The sequence below is a fragment of the Oryctolagus cuniculus genome, chromosome 11 (assembly GCF_051225735.1).
Source record: "Oryctolagus cuniculus isolate XC-2025 breed Fujian yellow rabbit chromosome 11, ASM5122573v1, whole genome shotgun sequence".
In the NCBI taxonomy this organism is placed as follows: Eukaryota; Metazoa; Chordata; class Mammalia; order Lagomorpha; family Leporidae; genus Oryctolagus; species Oryctolagus cuniculus.
Window position 1 is genome coordinate 81,247,195 of NC_142877.1, and position 24,928 is coordinate 81,272,122.

Sequence of the window (24,928 nt, forward strand, 5' to 3'; positions counted from 1 at the left end):
TAGGCAAGTAAAATAAATCAAAGAATACAGATGGTGAAGGAGGAACTCAAATTATGCCTATTTGCAGATAGCATGAACCTCTATATAGAGCAATGGAAAGACTCCACTAAGAGATTATTGAACTCATAAGAGAGTTTGGCAAAATGGTAAGATGCAAAAATAAACACACAGAAATCAATAGCCTTTGTATACATAAACAATGCCATGGCTGAGAAAGAACTTGTAGTGTCAGTCTCAGAAATAGCTTCAAAAATTTCAAATACCTTGGGGTAAATTTAACCAAGGATGTAAATGATCTCTAGAATGAAAATTACAAAACATTAAGAAATAAATAGAAGACCACACACACAAACACAAAGAAAAAAATTCCACATTCATGGATTGGAAGAATTAATATCAAAAGTCCACACCACTCAAATTTACAGTCAAAATATCAAAAATGTTGTGCTCAGATCTGGAAAAAATGACCCTAAAATTCATATGGAACCAGAAAATACCCTGGATGGCTAAAGCAATCCTAAACAATAAAAATAAAGCTGGAGACATCACAATACCAGATTTCAAGACATATTACAGAGAAGTTATGATTAAAAAAAAAGCCTGTTACTGGCACAAGTCTAGATATGTGGACCAACGGAACAGATTACAGACCACAGAAATTAGTCCATGCATCTACAACCAACTAACCCTTGATGAACAAGCTAAAATAAGTCCCTGAAGAAAGGACAGTCTCTTTAACAAATGGTGTTGGAAAAATTGGATCTCCACATGCAGTAGAGTGGCAAGATCTCTACCTTACAGCCTGTACAAAATCAGCTCACAGTGGATCAAGGATCTAATTCTAAGACCTGAAACCATCAAATTACTAGAGGAAAACATCTGGGGACACACTGCAAGAGATTACCATAGGCAAAGGCTTCTTGGATAAGATCTCAGAAGCATAAGCAATAAAGGCAAAAATAGGCAAATGAGATTGCATCAATCCAAGAAGCTTCTACACAGCAAAGGAAACACTCAACAAAATGAATGGGCAACTGACAGAATGGGAGAAAATAGTTGCAAGTGAAACATATGGTGAAGGATTAATATAAGGAGCTCAAGAAACTCAACAACCCAGCCAAGAAGCAATCAAGTTAAGAAAAGACCTAAGGATACGAAGAGTCATGTTTCACAGGGTGAAATATAAATAACCAAAAGACACATGTAAAATGCTCAGGATCACTAACCATCAGGGAAGTGCAAATAAAACCACCATGAGATTTCACTTCATACCAGTTTGAATGGCTGTCATCCAAAAATCAAAAATTAACAAATGCTGGTGAAGATGTGGGGAGAAAGTTACCCTAATATGCTATTGGTGGGAATGTAAACAAGTGAGACCATTGTGGAATACAGTATTGGGATTCGTCATAATTTTTTTTTTTTTTTTGACAGGCAGAGTGGACAGTGAGAGAGAGAGACAGAGAGAAAGGTCTTCCTTTGTCGTTGGTTCACCCTCCAAGGGCCGCCGCGGCTGGCGCTCTGCAGCCGGCGCACCGAGCTGATCCAAAGGCAGGAGCCAGGTACTTATCCTGATCTCCCATGGGGTGCAGGGCCCAAGCACTTGGGCCATCCTCCACTGCACTCCCTGGCCACAGCAGAGAGCTGGCCTGGAAGAGGGGCAACCGGGACAGAATCCGGAGCCCTGACCGGGACTAGAACCCGGTGTGCCGGTGCCACAAGGCGGAAGATTAGCCTAGTGAGCCGTGGCGACAGCCGATTCCTCATAAATTTTAAAATAGATAGGCCATATGATTGATCCATTCTACTCCTGGAAATTTACCCAAAGGAAATGAAATCAGCATAAGAAAGGGTTTTATCGGTTTTTTTTTTCTTTATTTATTTATTTTTATTTTGACAGGCAGAGTGGACAGTGAGAGAGAGAGACAGAGAGAAAGGTCTTCCTTTGCCGTTGGTTCACCCTCCAATGGCCGCTGTGGCTGGCACGCTGCGGCTGGCACACTGCGCTGATCCGAAGCCAGGAGCCAGGTGCTTCTCCTGGTCTTCCATGGGGTGCAGGGCCCAAGCACTTGGGCCATCCTCCACTGCACTCCCTGGCCACAGCAGAGAGCTGGCCTGGAAGAGGGGCAACCGGGACAGAATCCGGCGCGCTGACCGGGACTAGATCCCGGTGTGCTGGTGCCGCAAGGCGGAGGATTAGCCTAGTGAGCCGCGGCGCCAGCTGAAAGGGTTTTATCTGTATCCCCATTTTAGGGAAACTCAACTCATAACACCTAAGATATAGAATCAACCCAGATGTCCATCAATTGATGACTGGATGAAGAAATTGTGGCATATATACACAATGGAATGCTACTTAGCTGTGAAAAAGAATGAAATCCTGTCTCTCACAATAAAATGGATGAAATTGGAGGCCATTACACTTAGTAAAATAAGCCAGTACCGAAATGACAAATATCATGTTTTCCCTGATTTGTGTTAACTAATATACAGAGTGCAAAGAATGTAAAATATATGAGCAAAATTGACGTTTTAAAATGTGGTTGCTTATAGCCCTGTGTATACTTTTGAAGAACAGTGGTTTTATACTTATTTCTTGTATTCTTTATTTAGTGGAGAGTTAAGCTTGTGATTGTAAAATAAAATGAAATTATGTCAGTGTAAAATGAAAAGAAAAATAAGGAAGGAAGGAGGAGGAAGGGAGAGAGAGTAGGATGGGAAATACCATTATGTTCTTAAATCTCTATATATGAAATACATGCTATTTGTTTTTTTTTTTAAAGATGAGGAAACAGGCATGAGAAGTGTAAGTGATTTCCCAAGGTATCACCATCAGTAGACTAATGGAGCAGATCTTAAACCCTGGTAGCCAGGTTTAAGAACCTGCAATTAATTGAGACCTCTGACTTTTGTCCCCACACATCTAAATGTGGAAGATTGAATTACTAGGACAAATTACTATAAATCAATTATATTCATTCTATTCACACTCAAGCCTTCTTCAGATCTGGGAAAAATAAAGTTCCTTGGACACAGCTCAGGTTCATGCTTCTGTGCCTTAGGCCCAGGGTAGCATTCCTGAGCATACAACCTGTGCAGCTGCGCAGGGTTCATGCCTAGAGCAGCTCTTTGCTTGATTAAGTGTTATACTATAGTGGTCTAAAAGTTCTTAGTAACTTTGTCTTTAAGTTTTATCAGTGGAGTGCAAAGGGACAAAGCAGCAAGAGCACGAATAGAGAAGACAAAGTACAATATGTGTGTTCAGGTCTATTTGTCTCTAGGGCCCTGTTTTAGCAACCACCTGGCTTCAAACAATGAAAGAAGAAAAAGAGGGCAAAACTCATAGCTCCATTATCATTCAGTAAGCCTGAATGTATAGTGTTGGTACCATGTGTGTGTATCAGGTGGAGTCTAAACAACTCAGTTAAGCTTTTACATTATTTCCATTCTTCCAGTAACAGTAAATTAAAAATGCATATATGAGCTACAGAATATGAGAGCACTTTAAAATGTTCCTTGAAAGGGGCTTGAGATACCCACATCCCACATCCCATACTGGAATGCTTGACTTTGGGTTAGGTTCCTGAATCTTCTATTCCAGCTTCCTGCAAATGCCCATTCTGAGAGGTAGTAGATGATGGCTCAAGTACTTGGGTCCCTTCCACCCATGTGGGAGACCTAGATTGAGATCTGAATTCTGGGATTTAGCCTAACCCAGTCTGGCAGTTGCAGGCACTTGGGAAGTGAACCAGTGGATATTTATTCTCTATCTCTCTCTCTCTCTTTCTCCACTTTCAAATAAAAATAAGTAAATAAATACTTTAAAAGTTTGTGCAAAATAGAATTAAAGGATAGTTTATTTCAGTGCAGAAAGTTTTGAAGACCATGCATAGTTTTTTCCTAATATCCATCTTCAAGGATTTTAATTCATACAGGTACTCTTGTGTGAATTGTATAATTCAGTGATTTACCATGCTTGTATTTGCAGTTAATATTGGTATTATATGAGTCATCCTTATAATTTAAAATTTTTACTTTCATTTCTTAGAACAATGCTAACTAGAATAAATAACAAACACAACGACAAGTATATGGAAATAGCATAGGAGCAAGGAGAAGCCTTATATTTTGGGAAAATTAATAGCATTTGCTTTTTAAAATTCATTTATTTGAGAGGGAAGGAGAGAAGAGAGAAAGAGGGAGGGAGGGAGGGAGAGAGAGAGAGAGAGAGAGAGAAAGAAAGAAAGAAACTCCTATCCACTGGTTTACTTCCAGAATGTCCTCAAGAGGGTCAAAGCCAGGAGCTGAGGGGCTGGAGTTGTGGAGCAGCAGGAGCAGCAGGAGCAGCAGGTTAAGCCTCTCAACCCAAGATGATACCTCAGTAATTCACTCCCTGTCACACCTCAGACAACTAGGTGTTTCATACCTACAAAAAATAGTAAGTACTTCCCTACTCATTCTGTATTCATTTTTTTTAAACTTTTATTTAATGAATATAAATTTCCAAAGTACGACTTATGGATTACAATGGCTTCCCCCCCATACCGTCCTTCCCACCCACAACCCTCCCCTTTCCCACTCCCTCTCCCCTTCCATTCACATCAAGATTCATTTTCGATTCTCTTTATATACAGAAGATCAGTTTAGCATACATTAAGTAAAGATTTCAACAGTTTGCTCCCACACAGAAACATAAAGTGAAAAATAATAGATGATTTTTTTTAAACGATGATGAAATCAGAGCAGACCTATTGTCATGTTTAATCCCAGTGAGAGTCAAGTTGGGAATTGATAATTTCTTTTTTTTTTTTTTTTACAGAGAATCAGTTTAGTATGCATTAAGTAAGGATTTCAACAGTTTGCACCCCCATAGAAACACAAAGTGAAATATATTGTTTGAGTACTCATTATAGCATTCTGTATTCATTTTTATTCATTCATTCTGCAAATATTTGTTGCCTGCTATATGCCTGGCAATATTCTCTGTGTATTTCATACCTTCTTAATGTCAGTGTCTTGTATTGTGTTTTCCTTTCTGTCTCCCTTGCAGAATATAAAGTCCCTGTAGATACATATTGTGTTTCTCAGTCATCAATTTGTTTATTCATTTAAAATTCAATTGAATATCTACTGTAGGCCAGCCACTATGCTTTATTCATCTTTTTTTTTATTCCGAGGCGAATAAGCGAATGAACAGAAACAGATGATAAATAGGTACTTTATGGATAGTAAAATGGATGAAATACAAAGGAGCCATAAATGTAGAGTAAAACCTAATCATCATCATCATGGCCATGAGTGGGAGAATGAACCTACAGAGAGATATATTTATCCATGATGATTTGTATCAGTTATCATTCACCTGTACTTCTTAGTTACCTGAGACATCAAACCAGCTTTGGAATGTATTACATTGGAGTTGCCTATTTCATTAAATGACAAACCTGGAACAGCAAAGAAAGAATCCTGGAAGGCAGTGTCCACCTGCAGAGAAGTCAGCCTTGCTGCCCTTGAACTCCACTGCTGGCTCTGGGCAGTGGGCTGGTGATGGAAAAGTATCCAAGAAGTTAAATTCATAAGGAGGAAATACTTTTATGTTTTAAAAATAGAATTATGAAGTTCTGGAGCATAACTTCAGGCAAAATGGCATAGCTGTGAAATGTAGTGGGGAGAACAGCCGTGTACACAGTCAGTATGCGTGATCAGAACTAGGGCAGTGTTTTTTCTTTTCTTTTCTTTCTTTTTTTTTTTTTTTTTGATCAAAGTGTCCAACAGAGGATGAAAAGAGGCAGAATCACAGACATTATGTTGCCTTGAATTCAGGCACTATAATTAGAGCCCCAAAGAAAGTCTAAGAGTCCCCGTGGAAGTATTATCCTAGGGAGAGAAAAAAACAAGTTGTAGTGAAACACAGAGGGGGGTCAGTGTGAGACTACCAAATTCTGACAGGGGTACACCGTGTCACTTCTTGTATGTATTTCTAAAGTGCTCATCTGTATTCTGAGTCAGGGAAGGAGCCGCAGAGGGTTTGGAATAGCAGGATTAACTGATTGTGTTGGTAAAGGACAAAGTTGTGGGGCACAGTTTTAGAGCTGAATGATGTTGGGTGAGCAAAGGGGATGTTTGGAGTAAACAATATCAAGCATCGGAAACGGTGAATTTAGACACTGCAATGTGGCTGAAACGGAGTGAGGAAGGCAAGATTTGGAGGGCTGAAATAAAAACATGGTGGTCCAGAGGGGGCCAGATCATACAACAGCTTATAAATTAGGGCTGAAAATTCCATTTTTATTTTAGTTGCAACAGGAAATCATTGAAATGCTTCAAATCAGTGAGTGGCATATCTGTCTTTTGTTTACAAAGAACCACTAAGAACTACTTTGTTTACTTCATACAAACATGAAAGGAAAAACTGAAAGACTGTGATAGAGTGAGAGACAACAATGTCTTGTATCAGGATGTTCAGCACAGGGAAGGATAACAAGCAGTAAAACTGTATGTGATTTTTTTTTCAGGGAACTTGACTATGTTTATAGGGAATTAAATGTAAATTCATAGAGAAAAAGAGAAGATGAGTATAACTTCAAAGCTTTGGGCACTTGTGGATATTAGGCTAGGATGAAAAACACTGACTCTTGAGTTTTGAGCAAGAGCTGGTGGTGGATCTTTAGATAGTTCAATTTTGTGTATGAAATTTCAAAGGTTTGAGAGATGCCATCCAGGCTGTTGTATTCAATTTGAATTGGAGAAGAAGCAATGGGTGCAAGAAGACAAATTAGAAAATGTTTATGAGAGAACAACACACGTACATGGGGTCGGTGTTGTGTTGCAGCAAGTTAAGCTGCTGGCTGTGCTGCTAGCATCCCATATCAGAGTGCATGTTGAGCCCTGGTTGCTCCATTTCTGATCCAACTCCCTAATAATTCCCTTGGAAAGCAGTGGGAGGTGGGTCAAGTACTTGGGCCTCTGCCACCCAAGAGGGAGACCAGGATGAAGTTCCAGGCTCCTTGCTTTTAAGCTTGGCCCAGCCCTGGTTGTTGTGGCCATTTAGGGAGTAACCCTCTTTCTCTCTTGCTCTTCCTCTCTCTCTGTCACTCTACCATTAAAATAAATAAACTAAAACACACATACATGCAGAGTTATTATTTTTATTTTTTATTTTACACAAAGGTAAATTTTAATTTTAATTTTTAAATATTATTTATTTGAAAGGCAATTACAGAGAAAGAGAAGGAGAAGAGAGAGAGCAAGACAGACAGACAGACAGAATCTTCCATCTGTTGGCTCACTCCCCAAGTGACTGCAATGGCTTGAGCTGGGCAAGGCTGAACCCAATAGCAAGGAACTTCATCTGCATCTCCCACATGGGTGTGGGAGCCCAAGCACTTGGGCCTCCTTCCACTGCTTTCCCAGGCACATCAGCAGAGAGCTGGATCAGAAGTGGACCAGCTAGTACTTAACCAGTGCCCTTATGGGATGCCAACAACACAGGCAATGGTTTAACTTGCTAAGCCACAGTGCTGGCCCCAGCAAAGGTAATTTATTCTCAGGAAACAATAATCAGGGATCTTGAGTCCTGTTCACAGACAGAGCAACCAGAGTGACCTCCTTGTGGATGCTGTCAGAGCTGACATCCTTGGAGCAAGCAAGGGCTTAGATGGCTGCCCGCACCCGGGGGTCTTTGTCCTGGTTCTTCTTCTGGCCTGGAGTCTGCTGTGTAGGGCAGTAACGGCTAGTGCCTTGTACTACATCTAGGGTCACATCCAGGGCAGCCAATCTGGTACCACACCATGAGGGTTTACCACAGTCAGCCTCACCTTCATCCTGTCACCAAGTCACTCTGCAGAGGTTTGCTTGCCAGCAAGGTGTCATTGAAGGGTACAAAGATGTGCCAGACCTCAGACCCCAAACACATTCTCTCCTCCAGCCACCTGGAGCTGGTAATCTGTTCTTCCTTCTTTTCTGTCCCCTTTCAGGAGGTCATTGCTGCCTACCTTCTCCAGACTCTGCCACTGGAAAGAACAGGCTGTGTATTTTGATTCTGTTGAGTACAGCACAGGATTTGTTATTGATGTTAATTCCCATCATAACTCTCTAGTCGAAGATTATATCCCCTTATCACAGACAGGAAGGATGAGATGCAGGGAGGCTAATGGTAGATTTGTTGTTCCAAAACCTGTGCTTCTCCCTGCGCTTTTAAATACTTCAACAAGGAAAGAAGGCAGCCATTGTTTTGTTCTGTCCAGGTATAAAATGGAAAGTTCACAACCAGAAAGTAGGGACAACTTACAAGTTTTGAGAAAGTTTATCCACTGTCATGAGGATGTATGCAGGATGTAAATTGAGGCATGAGGACATGGAAAAAAGACGAGTTGATCTTCGGTTGTCCTGTAAATTTTCCCTTTGAAGTTAGCACTTTTCAACTTCTTAATAGCTCTTTGCTTGTAAGAATAGAGCAAAAATCAATGTAGACAAAAACTAAGGGCATAGCATAGATTATGTTGCTCTGGATTGGGTCCTTTTTCTGTTTATAAGAGATTTCCCATTTTATAGCCGGGTATTTGTGATATTTGAGTTTTATGTGTCTTCCATCAGAACGTAAGGTGTTTGAAGACAGGACATTGGTTTGCTTTAACGACAATCATAACCAAGGCTGCAGCATGGAATCCATTTTCAGCACCTGTGTGCTGCTGCTTGAGGGAGTTAGTGAGTGGAATGAAAGACAATGGCGAAATTCGCTTGCTTTTCACAAGGTAGCCTGGCTCTGCTTTCTTTGGAATTGTTCTTCCTTATGAAGGAAGTCCGTATATGGGTCCTTTCTCAATATTCTACTATGATATTCAGGCCAATAACCAGAGGATAAATGAGTAAATTTTAATTTAGGTGTTATCAATTATAATGTTTAGTAAGGTTTTATGTATATTACCTTTCTTGCAAAGTAAATGTGTATTTAGCGCCATAAATGACTTCTTCATTTCTGTCACCCCTTTAGGTTAAAGAGGGCTTGATTCACAAGCATCTGAGGATATTCACAGTAAATATTTGTTAAACGAATGAGTATGTAGTGATTTAAAGCACAAAAGATGTAAGGTGATAATAGGTTAAAAAATACAACTGCTATGAAGGGACCAATGTTAGTTTTTGTATTATTCTTACCTTGTAATGACAATCTTAGCACTTCCAAATTTATGTATTTCTTTTGACCTGCCTGAACCCTCTTTAATATGTGAAATTCTCCTAGCCATAAAATAAAGGAAAAGTTTGAATATGAGTTATTCAGAGAAAGAATTTAGCTGTGATAGAACAGCATGGGTCTTGCAGGATTTTTCAGTAAAGTGAAAAAAAAAAAAAAGCTGTTGAAAGCCCAGCAGTTGCTACTATGTATTTGACCCACTGTTTCAGCCTGCAATTTCAGATGTTGTGCAAACTCAGATAGAATATAACACCACCAAAAGAATAGTGTTCACTTGCTGAACCTTGCCTCTTGCTGATAGAATATAAAGTGTAATAGCCAAGAAAATTTTAGGCTGAGACTTGAGCTTCAAAAGACAAAACATGTGGGTTGTTTCTTAGCAGGGGCGAAACATATACATTTCAATGGGAAAATGGGGAGTCAGAGGTCACAATTGCTGTGGTACAAATCTCAAGGAGGAATCAATATCAAAATGATGGTTAGAGCTACCATGGGGTGCACAGAAGGCCAGAGCAATAATGCTTCAGGATGCTACAAAAAGAGGTGAGAGAGGAAAATTTTTCCTGTCTGCTAGGTGAATATTATTTTCTTTTATTCTTTTTACCCTCAAATATAATTTATAAAATTCAAATATAGCTAAAATTTAATGGAAATGCTAGATGAGATATAGAAATACAAATATTCTTTGTCTTACTAAGATGGTCCTAACAAGTATTCATTAAGGGCTCTTCCATTTCAGAGAATCAGCTTTCATGATGGATGGGTTGATTTTAGGTGGGGTATTGAACAGCAAGGGAAAGGAATTAAGTTTATCAGTTGGGACTCTGGCCCGGGGAACTGCTTGACTGTGGATGCCATTCACTGAGTTATGGAAGACAGGAAAATGAATTGGTTTTGGTGAAAGATAAGGTTTTATCTGTTTTTAGAAGTGTTCTCATTGGAGTATCTGTTTCATTCGGTGCTGCATAACCAATACCAAGCAAAGACCTGGCATGCAGCAGTTTCTAAATACTCATCTATATTTGTTGAACAAGTGATTGAATGGCATAAATGTAACTCTTTTTTTAAAATTTATTTATTTATTTGAAAGTCAGAGTTACACAGAGAGGAGAGGCAGAGAGAGAGAGAGAGGGAGAGAGGGAGAGAGGGAGAGAGGGAGAGAGGGAGAGAGAGAAAGAAGTCTTCCATCTGCTGGTTCACTCCCCAGTTGGCTGAAACGGCCAGAACCAAGAGCTTCTTCTATGTCTCCCACATGGGCGCAGGGGCCCAAGGACTTGGGCCACCCTCCATTGCTTTCCCAGGCCATAGCAGAGAGCGGGAAGTGGAGCAGCCGGGTCTCAAACTGGTGCCCATATGGGATGCCAGTCCTTGAGGCCAGGGCATTAACCCACTGCGCCATAGTGCTGGCCCCCCAATAAATGTAACTCTTAAAGATATAATTGAAGATATTAAGACTAGAGGCATAGATGTGGTAATCATCAGTACTTAGGAAATAATTTGAGGGAATTTACAAAGAATGCATGTGGAGAGAAGTTCTGCATCAGTGACAGATTTTTAAAATAATTCTGTCATTTGTAACAAATTGGATGCAACTGGAAAACATTATACCTGTTCAAATGATTTAATCTCTGTTTTCTTACAGGTAACAAATTATTTTTCTATAGTTTTTAGAATTGGGCAGCCATATTTTAGACCCTCATTCTACTATAGGGCTTTCAGGAAAAGCTGCCATTGGAAACAGGTGGCTATACATGGAGTCTTAGTCTTGTGCATAGAGAAAAGATTAGGCACAGAAAGAAGCTGGAGAACAAGATAAATGATCCGAGCCTCTACTCATGCTGTGTGGTTACACCTTTCAGTTAGTCACCACATGAACATTAGGAAGAGAGGGCAGGTATAGGCAGATAGGATCTACATCTGATTGAATGGATCACCTTTCCATGCTGACTGGAGCAGCCCATGCCTTCCTAATTAATATATATATATATATATATCCTATCATTGACTGGCATTATTGGTCATGTTTGACAAACAGGGGAAATGAGGCTCAGAGATGGAAAAGTCCAGTTTTTCAGCAGGCTGGTGAACCCGCTGGACATTTATGCCATCAAAGCCAAAAGCTTTCTTTACCCTCTCTCACTGAGCTTTTAGTTCTGCTTTCCCTTTCCCAATAGAAGAGAAAAATCTTGTTTACAGAGGGCCGGGACAGCTGTCTATGTAGGTGGTGGCCTCTGTCCTTGTCTACCTCCTGATTTAGTGTCCACTCACTGGGTTACTGGTTGTTTCCAGTTAGGAGAGCATGGGCATTGCTTGGCCTGTGTACAAATTTTTGCGGAATCTTTGTATTTACCAGCTGGCCCATTCTCTGACATTAGCTTTTAAGTCATTATATCTAAACATTGTTGATGAAAATTTGCTTTTTCCTCCTACTTTTCTGTTTCCTTGTCATTGTCTTCAAATGACACAAACTACACTATAAATGTTTTGCTTCCTCACAAAAATGGTATCTTTTATGTAACACATAGTTATAAAGTTGCCTTTTGTTGACTGGGCTCTTTGAATGGCGTCTACAAGTAATAAGTTTTGAGTGTGCAGATAATCATGGAAGTGGTCTGTCAGTAACATATACTGAATGGCATAGTTAAATGGGATCTGGAATTGCTCTCCGAGGGAAGGTTCAGATATAGAAATGACAGCTACTTAAACGGACTCATTTAGGTAATTTAAATTGCTTGCATATTGTGTATAAAACATTCTATCTTCTCTAGTAATGAGCAACAAGTTGAAAGACTAATGGAGTATGCCAGACTGAAAAATTTCCATTTCCTCTGAATCCTTTGATAAATAGCACCTAAAATTTACATTGTACATTTAGTATTCTTAAAGGAAAATAAGCCTATAGAGTTTTTGAATTAGTTTTATTCTACTAGTTCTGATTTGATTAAAATTTCCATTGCTGAAATATTTCTGAAACTGTATTTAAGGACATTTCTTTAACAGTTAAAATCAAATACCAGAAACACTTCAGGTCGGAGGTAATTTTTCTTTCAGAGGGCTTATAGGAATACCTTTTTAAAAAGTTTTCACTGAGAACTCAGCTGTGATGGCGATAAAATTACCACAAACTTGCAATTTTAATTAACATTGCATTAATTAGCAGCACATAGATTAGAATCCAAGAAAATGTATGCCTATGTGTTTATGTGAGGGTTTTTTATTGCAAGTTTCTAAGTGTTTTAGTATTTGTAATTATTTCAGAGAGATTTTGCATCTATTCATTAGGATCTTATGAGGAGAGGCTACCAGGAGAAAGTGTGAGTTACATCCTGAGAGTGTGAGTTATATCCTGAAAATATCTCTAACATCAGTTCCAGTTATGCATATAAATAGTTAGAATTAACTCCTTATCCCCTTCCCCTTCCACATGCAATCGTTCAAAGGGTGAATAGATTCTACTAAATAAACTATTCCATATTTTACTTCTCCTCTTGAACTCTATCAGTTTAATTACTTTGCTCTCTCTTTTCAGCCCCATTCTCCACTCTGCTACCAGAATGTCTGGTGGTGCAGATATAATTTGCTTGCTTCTGACACAGCATGCAATTCTCCTTTCATTAGTGTTTTCAATGAGGGCGCCCAATTTGCCTAATGCAATGGTTCTTTTTTTTTTTTTTTTTTTTGAGATGAACACCTCTCCAGTCCTGACTAAGGACTCCACCCCCGGCTTAGTGATTTTTTTCCCCAGGGATGAGAGTTATTACTTAGGTTGGTACAGTCAACTGAATCTTGGATTTGTAGTGTTGCTACCCAGAGAAGGCATTCCCATGCTGCATAGAGTAGAACCTGGAAGAATGTGATCCCAGAGCAGCTGGTAGCTGCCTGCCCGCTTGAAAAGGCCATGGAAAATTGACACTGCTTTATTTTGTGTTAGAACTTGGAGAAGAATATTGCTCTTGCTCTCTGGCAGCTTTTCTCTCACCAGTTGGAGTCTAAGACAAAACCAACATGTAGGAAAATGGGTGCCAGGTAGAATCAGTTCTGGGCATCCAATTAGAACCCAGAAGCTATTCTATGACAATTATGTCACCCTCATGTCACCATGGTGACTTATTCTGAATTTCTGTCCCTTTCCTCCAACATACAGAGCCATCTTTACATCAAGGTGGAAACTGCATGGTGCAGGATTCCAATCCCTTTAGAAGAGCCTGCAGGTATTCTGTTCAGTATCCCCTCTCCTCTGTTCCATTGCTGCCCAGTGCACCGCCCAGCCTGCAGACTGAACTCGTCTTGCATCTGCCTTTCCCTAATACTCTGCCTTTATGTCCTTGACAAACCACTCTTCTCTGACCTGCTCAAATATCACCTTTTCTAATAACATTTTCTCTATTCCTCAGGGAGGAATTCATTGCTCATTTTGGATTCTCAAAGGCTTTTGCTCATATTTTTCTTATTATCCAAAGGAAGGAAGAACCTTTGCTCTACACTTACTCTCACAACCCTTCTGAAACCAACTATAGTGGGAGTCAGGGGGAAGTTTACCACACCGACCAATTTTGCACTTCTTCAATGAAACCAGCAGTGTCCTGGTGTTTAATTCAGTATTGACACAAACTGCCTGGAGTGACCATAGACCCTACAGGTTAAGGCCTCAGTCCCATACTACTACTCCCACTTCAGCTGCCAATTGCAAGTCCAATGTTTTTCATACACCTGACAGGCTACACATTGGGGATTACCACAATCCCCTCCTTAGGTGTGATAATTTCTTAGAATGAGTCACAGAACTCAGGAAAACACTTTATTTACATTGACCAGTTTCTTAGAACAGTTACATTTATGGAAGAGATGCATATGGCGAGGTATGGGAAGGCAGGTGCTAAGAGCCTCCATGCTCCTTCTGGGCCTACTGCTCCCTCAGAACCTCTTTGTGTCTACTGTCCTGGAAGCTCTCTCAACTCCACTTCTGGGGTTTTGATGTTGTTGCTGCTGCTTATTTTATTTATGATTTTAGGGACCATTAAAAAAGCGTAGCTGATTAAACGATTGGCCTTTGATGATTAGGTCATCCTGTAGTCCCTGGCCCCTTCCCAGAATTCAGGAAGTGGTGCTGAAAGGTCCAACTCTCCGGTCACAACTCTCCTTCCCTAGCAACCGGCAGGAACCCCGAGAGCCTTTCCGAAAGTCACTTCATTAGCATAAAGTGAGACAAGGTTGAAATGCTCTCGTCATGAGGAGCAGAGGATGCTCCTTTCAGTTTATTGTTCCTGAGCTGTTGCAGGAGCCAGGGGACAGAAGTCAAATATTGCTTTAATAATATTTCTATGGCTCTTACTGTTTAGAAATTACTGTTTGGGCTTTAGTGGCTTTGGCCAGTAACCAGTGATGAAGACCAAATATATACTTACTAGAACCTAATACCACATTGTGTTAAAAACTCATCTGTTTATGGTAATTCTCCCTAACTTAGAGAATCATTATTACAATGACAACACTGTGTTCATTTCTATGTCTCTGCTGCCTGGTACAGTAACTTGGAAACCTCAATACGGCACTGAGTAGGAGTTTGAGAAATGAAGAAATGTCCAAATGTTTCGAGCATTGCCATCTTACTTATGGCATTTTACCACTAACTTCCCTATTAAAGGGCAAACAAGATCCTGAAGGATGCAAATTTAACAACAGACCTTGGGATTTAAAAAACATATGTCTTGGCTGGCACTGTGGCTCACTAGCCTAATCCTCCGCCTGCGGTGCCGGCACCCCAGGTTCTAGTCCCATTTGGGGTACCGGATTCTGTCCCGGTTGCTCCTCTTCCAGTCCAGCTCTCTGCTGTGGCCCGGGAAGGCAGTGGAAGATGGCCCAAGTGCTTGGGCCCTGCACCCACATGGGAGACCAGGAGGAAGCACCTGGCTCCTGCCTTTGGATTGGTGCAGTGTGCTGACCGTAGCGGCCATCTGGGGGGTGAACCAATGGAAAAAGGAAGACCCTTCTCTTTGTCTCTCTCTCCCTCTCACTGTCTAACTCTGCCTGTAAAAAAAAAAAAAAAAAAAAAAAAAAAGAAAACAAAAAACATATGTCTTTTTTTTTTTTTGGAAACAGATGGAATTTCTAGTTAAGTAGGTATATAAATGAGTGTCTAAATTCATGAGTTCAGTGAAGGTTGCACCATTTGATAGAAAGGTTGCTGATGGTCTTTTATGACAGGTGATAAAATGACTACACTACAATATTGGTCCATTTTTCATTACTGAAACAATATACGTGAGACCAGCTACTTACGGAGAAAAGAGTTTCCTGGAGCTCACTGAACGTGTTTTGTTCTGGAGGTTACAGGGCATGGTGACAGCACTGGCTCAGCTCTGGAGAGGGGTCTCTTGGCTGCCTAATATTGTGGTGTCTGGCAATGATAGGAGCAGGTGTGAGAGAGGGCAGTCAAGTCTTAAAACAGGAAGCCAGAGAGACAGGTTGAAGACACACACTGGATTTTGTGACACCCCTCTTAGGAGAACTAATCAGGGTCTTGTGAGAAATATTTTCATCTCTTCTGAACACATGCGCCGGGCTGACCTGAGGACCTTCCACTAGGCAGTGCTACTTGAGGATTCCACATCGCGGCTCCGAATAGCTACTTTGGAGACCACCTCATACTAACCAGAGTGCTGATCAGCGGAGCTTGTGAATTCCTCCTTTCATAGGAACTGTGCTTCTGATGTCTGTGTTGATGGTTTTAAGGCTACTGTGGTTAAATAAACCAATAGATTTGTTTTGAGTGGCAAAGTTTTTCCTTGAAAATTTTAATTTTTAATTTTTTTGCCATTTTTAATCTGTATCATAAAGTGAAACTAGTTTGGAATTATTTTGTCTTCGTGGTGAATTAAAATTTTTTTAATTATAATACTGTTTTCCCCTTTAGCAACTTTTTAGACTTTCAGTAATTTAGCTATACCTGAATAATACAAACTTTGATTTTTAATATTAACACATATTTGATTTTTTGTAAACATAATACACCTAGATTATTTTATAATCCAGTCTGAAAGTATCTGTTTTAATTCATAAATATATTGAGTTAATATTTACTATATACTAAGTTCTAATAAATGCTTTTAGTTTTCAATTCACTTGATTCCTTTTTCTTCTATTTTCAGTATTAGGGTAGAATCCTTCAGAATGTTTGAAATGTTTTTAAAAACACTTATTTATTGGAAAGGCAGGATGACAGACAGGGAGAGACAGAGGGATCTCCCATCAGCTGCTTCTTTCCCAAATGGCTGCAAAAGCCAAAACTGGGCGAGCCAAAGCCAGGAGCCAGGAGCCATTCTTTCCTGATTCATAAGATATTTTTATAGTAAAATTTGGAGGAATTGACAAAATTCTAAGTGGTTAAGTTGGACAGCTTATTATGAATGGAGGTGGATTATGTGCATGATATCTCGTAAGATTCACAAATGAGCACAAAGGGGAAGTTATATAAGCCTATGTGGAAAGAATTTCAGACTTTCCTGGGAAATCAATGCACATACAAAATCATTTATACTCGTAGCTCTAGCCATCTAAATGACTTTATCATTGTTTATTTTTACTTACTTACTTAGAAAGGTAGAGATCCAGAGACAGAGATCTCCCATCCATAGGTTCACTCCCCTAATACCCACAACTGTCAGGCTGGCTGAAGCCAGGAACCTGGGACTCAATCCAGGTCTCTTGGATGAGTGACAGGGATGCAAGCACTTGACCCATCATCTGCCGCCTTCCAGGATATGCATTAGCAGGAAGCTAGAATGGTGATCAGAGCCAGTACTTGAGCCCAGGCACTCCTATATAGGATCTGTGTGGTGTCCCAAGCAGTATCTTAACTTCTTCACTTAGTACCTACTGCATTTAAATGATTTCAAATCAAAATATTTTTCATGAAAGTGTTAAGATAATTGGGAACATTATTTAAGAACTTTCCGAAACTGGATTTACTGATTTATAATATACACTGAAGTAGTAGGAAATTTCAAATTAAGCCAATTTTAGCCTAGAATTCTCTTCTTCCAGTTTGTGCTGTTTAGTGTAACTTTCAATCACATGTGTATGCTGTATGTTTTCTTCAAAGCAATGCTTTAATGGACTAAATATAGCAATAAAGAAATAGTAGTGTCCCTAGTGATTCTATAAATTTTACTTGAGAGCTCAAATCAAATTTGGGGACACTGATATTGACCCTCATCAATCTCTCTCTCATTTCTTAAGATCTAATTATTTATTGGAGAGGCAGAGTTAAAGACAGAGAGAGGTCTTCCATCTGCTGGTTTACTCCCCAGATGGCTACAATGACTAGAGCTGGGCCAATTCAAAGCCTGTAGCCAGGAGCGTCTTCTCAGTCTCCCATGTGGGTATAGGAGCCCAAGCACTTGGGCCATCCTCCACTGCTTTCCCAAGTCCTAAGCAGAGAGCTGGATCCAAAGTGGAGCAGCCATGACTCAAACCAGCACCCGTATGGGATGGCAGCTCCACAGGCGGAGGCTTAACCTACTACGCCACAGTGCTGGCTCAATCTCTCAATCTATTAATTGCTCTACCTCTACCTCTCCCTTCTGTTTTCCCTAAACATTTACCATGATCTGCATATTCCAGTTTATTTTAAACAGGGAAGGTGCTTTTGTTACCACTTAGGCTCAGGGTGACACAACACCATAGAGGAGGGAGCAAGACCCTGCGAGAGATCCTGAACAAACTGGCAAACTTCATGAAACCATTCAGAACCGCCTGCTTCCTGCTGCTGCTGCGTTACCCTGGGATCCTCCCTCTCCTCCTACACAAGTTGTGGTTGTCCGGTTTACTACCTGCCAGTCACACGGTCCCAGCAGGCTGGCCCCAGCATTCAGCATAACCCAGCTCTGGCTGGCCACTGTCATGTATCTTTTCCCTTCTCTGTCAAAAAAGTCAGCCACTTCACATTTCTAGATGAGGCCTCACTTGTTGCTTTGTTTTGTTTTGTTTTTGTGTCCTATGTGTTGCTTTCTTTAGGTTCAGCCTTTATCTAAACTGAGAAACCTGGGGTCGGTGTTGTGCTGCAGGAATGTAGGTTGCTACTTGCTTCTCCAGCAGCCCATATTGGAGCACCTGTAACAGACCCTGCCACTCCACTCATGATCTGGCTCCTGGTTAGTGTGCCTGGGAAGGAAGCAGAGATGGCCCAAGTACTGGGGGCCCTGCAGCAGATGGGAGATGAAACTGGAGTTCCTAGCTCCATAGACAGTTTGCTTGCTCACTCTCTCTCTCCATCTGCTTTTCAAATAAATACACTTTCAGAGAAATAAATTTGAGAGAAATATTGTCTGGATCACATGGGGAAAGTTTCTTCCTCTCCCCAAAATAATATCCAATCAGACCTTCCTAATCCCCATCAGTTTATTTTTTTAAAAAAATTGCTTGCTTTTCTGGATCTGGTATTTAACACAATGGTTAAGATGCTGTTTGCAATACCTTCATTGCCTATTAGGGTCATAAGATTAAAGTCCTGGCTCCACTTCTGATTCCACTTTCCTGCTAATGTGCACTTGGGAACAGCAGGTATTGGCTCAGTACCTGAGTCCTACCATCCATGGAGAAGATGGATTGAATTCTCAGCACTTGGCTTCAGCCTGGCCCATCCCTGGCTGCTGAGGGCATTTAGGGAGTGAACCAGCAGATAGACAATCTATATTGTCTGTGTGTCTCTCTCTTTTTCTCTACTTTTCAAATAAATTAAGAAAAGTAAAAATAAGGGGCTAGCGCTGTGGCATAGCAGGTAAAGCCAGAGCCTGCAGTGCTGGAATCCCATAAGGTTGCCTGTTCGAGTCCCCACTGCCCCACTTTCTTCACTTTCTTTCTTTCTTTCTTTTTTTTTTTTTAATCTGACAGGTAGAGTTATAGACAGTGAGAGGGAGAAACAGAGAGAAAGGTCTTCCTTTCGTTGGTTCACTCCCCAAATGGCCCCAATGGCTGGTGCTATGCTGATCCAAAGCCAGGAGCCAGGAGCTTCCTCCTGGCCTCCCAAGCGGGTGCACAGGCCCATGCACTTGGACCATCCTCCACTGCCTTCCCAGGCTGGACTGCAATTGGGACTAGAACCCAGCGCCCATTTGGGATGCCAGAGCTACAAGCTCAGGATTAACCAAGTGAGCCACGGCGCCAGCCTCTGCCCCCACTTTCAATCCAGCTATTTGCTATAACCTGGGAAAGCAATAGAAGATAGCCCAAGACCTTGGGCCCCTGCACCCGTGTGAGAGATCTAGAAGTTCCTGGCTCCTGGCCAGACATTTAGGGAGTGAACCAACAGATGGATGACTTCTCTTTCTCTCTGTGTAACTTTGCCTTTCAAATCAATAAATAAATCTTTAAAAAATGCTTTTATTTTTTTTTTTTTTGGAGGGGAGGGATAACAAGTAAGGGCATGATTCAAAATATAATAGGTTTTTGGTTTTGTTTTCTATGATATTGTTGGTATACTGTTGTCATCTGAAAAATTTTTTTCTATACGTTTTCTTCTGTAGCTTAAATAAGCAGTACCATATTGAAAAAAAGACTCCTTTAACACTAAGCTGCAATAAATTGTATTTAGGCCGGTGCCGCGGCTCACTAGGCTAATCCTCCTCCTTGCAGCGCCGGCACACCGGGTTCTAGTCCCAGTTGGGGCGCTGGATTCTGTCCCGGTTGCCCCTCTTCCAGGCCAGCTCTCTACTGTGGCCCGGGAAGGCAGTGGAGGATGGCCCAAGTGCTTGGGCCCTGCACCCCATGAGAGACCAGGAGAAGCACCCGGCTCCTGCCATGGGATCAGCACGGTGTGCCAGTCTCAGCGCGCTGGCCGCGGCGGCCATTGGAGGGTGAACCAACAGCAAAACAAGACCTTTCTCTCTGTCTCTCTCACTGTCCACTCTGCCTGTCACAAAAAATTAAAAAAAAATTATATTTAAACAAAAACAAAAGGAACCCCTCAGGTCTCTGAATAGGACAAATGCATGAGACCTTTATCATGGACATCAAGAAGAAGGGGTGAAATTTAAGCTTAAAGTCAAAGCAGTATCAAAGTCAGTCATAGGCATTTGTCTAACTAGAAGCACTTTTTAGTATCTTTATCAATAAATAAAGTAGATATTGATGCCGATTTACAGAATCTGAAATGGAGTACTCTGCAATTTAAAGCCACATCTTGAAAATTTTTCTTCTCTCTCTCTTAAGCTGATGAGCACCCAATTGAAATTTTGTGTCACATTTGCATAGTAAAATAGAATTTCCGTGAATTATGCACACAGGTCTTAACTGCACATAGTGTCTATTACTGGAGTAACTGTCAACAACCCCATGTGTTGTTTCTCCATCCCAAAAATAAGAAGATGTTGTTGCATCATGCTACAGGGGAAAAATACATAGAACACCCAGCTCTCTATATCCAAACTTGAAACACTAAATTTACACATTGATTGTGTTGTTCACATGTAAATCATCACATTTTCTTAGATTTTTTCAGTAGTTTATGCTGTCTAGAGATTATAAACTGGAAATTTATAATATTTATAATAAAATAATATTTTAGAGAAGACAATGGCTCTCTTAGGAGAATCTTTCTTTCTGCATTCACTGTCAGAGTGATTTTTCCCCAATAGCAAAAAGACCTATTATGCTAGATTCTGTCTTTAAAAGTAGAAGAAAAGGGATAGAAAATATCATGTGCCTAGAAACATCTTTCTGGATCTTACCTTCCAATTGTTCCTCTGTAGCACACTGCCAGAAACATTGATTTTACTGCTACTGAAAACAGTTTCAGTAAGAATGGCAGAGTATAGGATACAAAGATGAGTGCCATAAACCCAGAATAGAACATGACATGGATAAACTGATTTGTTCCACTTCATTGAATTGTATTGGAGTTGAAAAAGTTCATGGAACTTTGCCACTTAGAGGTCATAATAGTTTGATATTTTTTATCAAACTGAATTCTGATTATTAAAAGATATGATGATGAATAATAGCAAGGTAACAGAGTGGTTAGGAGCGTGTGAACCTTTTGGTCAGGTTGAATGTGGCTTTAAATCCAACTTACTCCTTTACTGTTTGAGTGAGCAAGTTCTTTGATCTAAGTCTAATTTCAAATATTTATTTAGTATATGAAGAGTGAAGATTAAATAAATTATAATCAACAAAAAATAAAATTGAAAGAATTCAGCATGATGTGTAGTAGGCATATATTACTTTCTCAACAAATGTTACTCATTATTTTCACTTATTATTACAAAAATAAAAGACTAAATTATAATTTTAAATTCTCCAAAATTTTACACTATTTTAATTCTGTTAGAAACTAGATGGATGAAAATTACTGACTATAAACTTTAAGGAACTATGAAAAAAATATTTAAACATATTTATAGTATTTCACCTCTGCTTTATCCAGTTGCCTGATTATTCAAAAGCTTTGAATACTTCTTCTGAAAGTAAGTACTTGTCAGTCCTCCTAATGGCCTCCAAGGAGAGAGATGTCAGGAAATTCATTTGAAGCCTATTTTGGTATTTAATCCTGCTGAGACTGTCTCTCCAATTTGACATTTAGTGGAAGCAATAAATGGTGATCATAACATCAAGAAATAGGATCCACCCTGCAAAACATCCAGTGACCCATTCCTCAAATATTCCTATGTGAAAATATTTATATTCAGAATGGTTGTGTGTAGATGTGTTAATCCACTTTTTATTACTTCAACAAAAATACCCCAAAGGAACTTCTAGGAAATGAAAAGGTTTGTTTCACCTTTACAGATTGAGGTTAGAGTTCAGAATTAGGTGTCCCCACAGTCCAGTGTCTGACTAGAGGCCTGCCATGGCTAGTGTGGAGGAGCAGTCACTCTATGAGCCTGGATGGAGCTGGAGCAGATAAACAGAACTTGAACTCAAATCAACCATCACCCTGAGAACCATCCTCTGAATGGATGCCCTCCATGACCTAAATAAAGGCCTCCCACCAGACCCACTCTCAGATATCAAAACCACCCTTAATCCATCAAGCATTAACACAAATACATCAGAGCTTAAACATCTGCCTGAGCTGGGCGGAGACGAGTCCTGTATAACTCATAACAGTAGCATTGTGTGTGCATACGTGTGTGCACGTGCATACCAAGAATGCCAAGACGGAATGTTTCAATGGTCTGAAGTAGAATCTTCTCATACAGCAGCCATACGTTTGCTAGAATTGCATTAATCACATTTTTAGGCAAATAATATTGTGCCTTTTGTCTTTGTGGTATCACATCAAACAAATGTAGAATTTGGTCTTATTTGATTACATATGGTTATGGAGAGAATTATCTGAAAGGTATAACTTTTGATACAATATTCTATTATTCTAGATTTTTAATTCCTCCAAGATTGGTCAGCAATCTTTAATTTTAAGTGTGTTCAAACATAAAACAAAATAGAGGAAATTTATTATAAGAGACATTTTATGAACCCAAATGCACAGGTAGATAGCACTCAGGTCTCAAAAAAGAAATTACAAGGGCTGACATTGTTGCATAGCAGCCTAAGCTACTGCCTATGACACTGGCATTTTATATGGGTGCCAGTTCAAGTCTCGGCTGCTCCACTTCCAATCCAACTCCCTGCAAATGCACCTGGGAAAGCAGTGTCAGATGGCCCAACTACTTTGGCTCCTGCTACTCATGTGAGAGAACTGAATGAACCTCCAAGCTCCTGACTGCTTCCTGGTACAGGTCTGGCTGTTGCTGTAATTTTAGGAGTGAACCAACAGAAGGGATGTCTCTCTCTCTATTTTCCCCCTCTGCCTCCATATCTCCCTCTCTCCTTCCTTCCCTGCCTCTTTTTCTTTAACTGCCTTTCAAAGAAATAAAATAAATCTTAAAAGAACAAAAAAAATGTGATTAGAAATTTGCTAGTCTTTTGAAATCTTGTAGCCTACCTCTGTGTATCTGTTATTCTCTTCTACCTTAAAACTTTGACAACTTTTGTTTTTTTGACTGTGCTTTGTAGAAAGTTACTGACTTAGTTAATGTTGACTTTATTTCTCCCATGTCCAAAGGATGTTTTAACGATTGGTTTACTTTTAAAAGAGCACCTTAGTTTTTAACTCCAGATTTTCCACGGAGAGACACTCAGGAGAGAACCTTGGGTCAAGTGTAGAACAAGAGTTCAATAAACTTGGACATACATAAGAGTTTATGGAGTAAAACCATGATTCTCTAGGAGTTTCTCTTTCATGTTTGCAAGGAATTAAAGAATCATAATGAGATAAGCCAATACCAAAGTGGATGTTTATTACTATTCCCTTAGAGTCCAACGTCTTAATTTTTTTTTCAGATAATTATCTACTATCATAATTTGTAGTATTTAAGGCATGTATAAAATATATAAACATCACCAGGATGTTAATTTAGAAAAATAACTGGTTTTCATTAAGGTTATTTTATTTAATTTAAAAATTTTATTTTTCCATTTATTAGGCAGAGAGAGACAGAGAGACATAGCTCCCATCTGTTGATATATTCCCCAAATGCCCACATGGCTGGTAAGGTGTTAGAACCTGGTAACTGAATTCAGGTCTTCCATGCGGGTTGTAGGAACCTGACTAATTGAAACAATCACCTGATGTCTTCAAGTGTCTGCATTGACAGGAAGCTGGGATTGATCTCCTATGTTGAAAATTGAACCCAGGTGCTCCAATGTGGGAAATGGGTGTTTTAACTACTAGGTCAATGCCCACTCTTAAGGTGATTTTAAAATGTATTTAGAATAGTATTAGTATTTTTCACATTTGATTACAACTTTTTAAAAACATTTTTATTTACTTGAGAGAGAGAGTCAGAGAGAGAGAGAGAGAGAGAGAGAGAGCAAGCAAGGTTTTCCATCTGCTGGTTCACTCCCTAAATTGCTGAAAGAACCAGATTGGGGTCTATCCAAAACCAGGAGCCAGGAGCTTCTCCTGGGTCTCCCATGCGAGTACGGGGGCCTACGCAGTTGGACCATCTTTCACTGCTTTCCCAGACCATTAACAGAGAACTGGATTGGAAAAGGAGCAGCTGGGACATGAACTGGTGCCTATGTGGGATGTCACTGCCGCAGGAAGAGGCTTAACTCATGATACCACTGCACTGGGTCCTGATTGCAACTTCTATAGCAAAATTAAATCAAGTAAAATTTCCATATTTCTACCCAAATTGTAATACTTTACTGTTACATTAACACTACTTACCATCATAAACATAAGTAGCTGAAAACAAACAAAATGGAAGCAATAAATATTGATACTTAGCACAATTATGATAATTAACTCAAAAGAATTCTGGAAGTGTCAAAAATTTTCCACTATGTCCATCACATATCCTTGAAACTTCTAGTTCTTCTTCCATTCTCAGTCTTGAACTTTACCTTAGCCCTAACTGTCCCTATTACTTTCATGATAATATCAAATTTCCTAAGCAGTGACCTTTTAACAATTATATATTTATTTATATAAAGGAAACAGATTTCATGTATTTCATATATGCAGCTTTAATAACATAATGAACATAACATCTCATATATTCAGCTTTAAGAACATAATGATATTTTCTACCCTTCTTCCCTTCCATGGTGCCTCCTCCTTAATTTCTTATTTTTCTTTTAATTTTATGATGATCTGCTTACAATTTACTTAATAATTACAAGCTTACTCCTCCATGAAATAATTCAAGAAGTAGTATGTAGAAAAATCAC

The 24,928-nt window shown here is 39.8% G+C and overlaps 1 long non-coding RNA gene across 2 annotated transcripts in view; it reads left to right on the forward strand.

Moving 5' to 3' along the window:
- The window catches only part of LOC149123544 (uncharacterized), a 240,457-nt gene that overhangs the window by 191,560 nt on the left and 23,969 nt on the right, over positions 1-24,928 (forward strand). The window contains exon 4 of one of the 2 annotated variants that reach the window (XR_016217153.1): positions 4,276-4,431. The exons of the other annotated variant lie outside the window; for it this stretch is intronic. This is a non-coding gene — a long non-coding RNA (uncharacterized LOC149123544). Of the gene's footprint in view, positions 1-4,275; positions 4,432-24,928 lie in introns of those variants that run through there. 2 annotated transcript variants of the gene reach the window in all.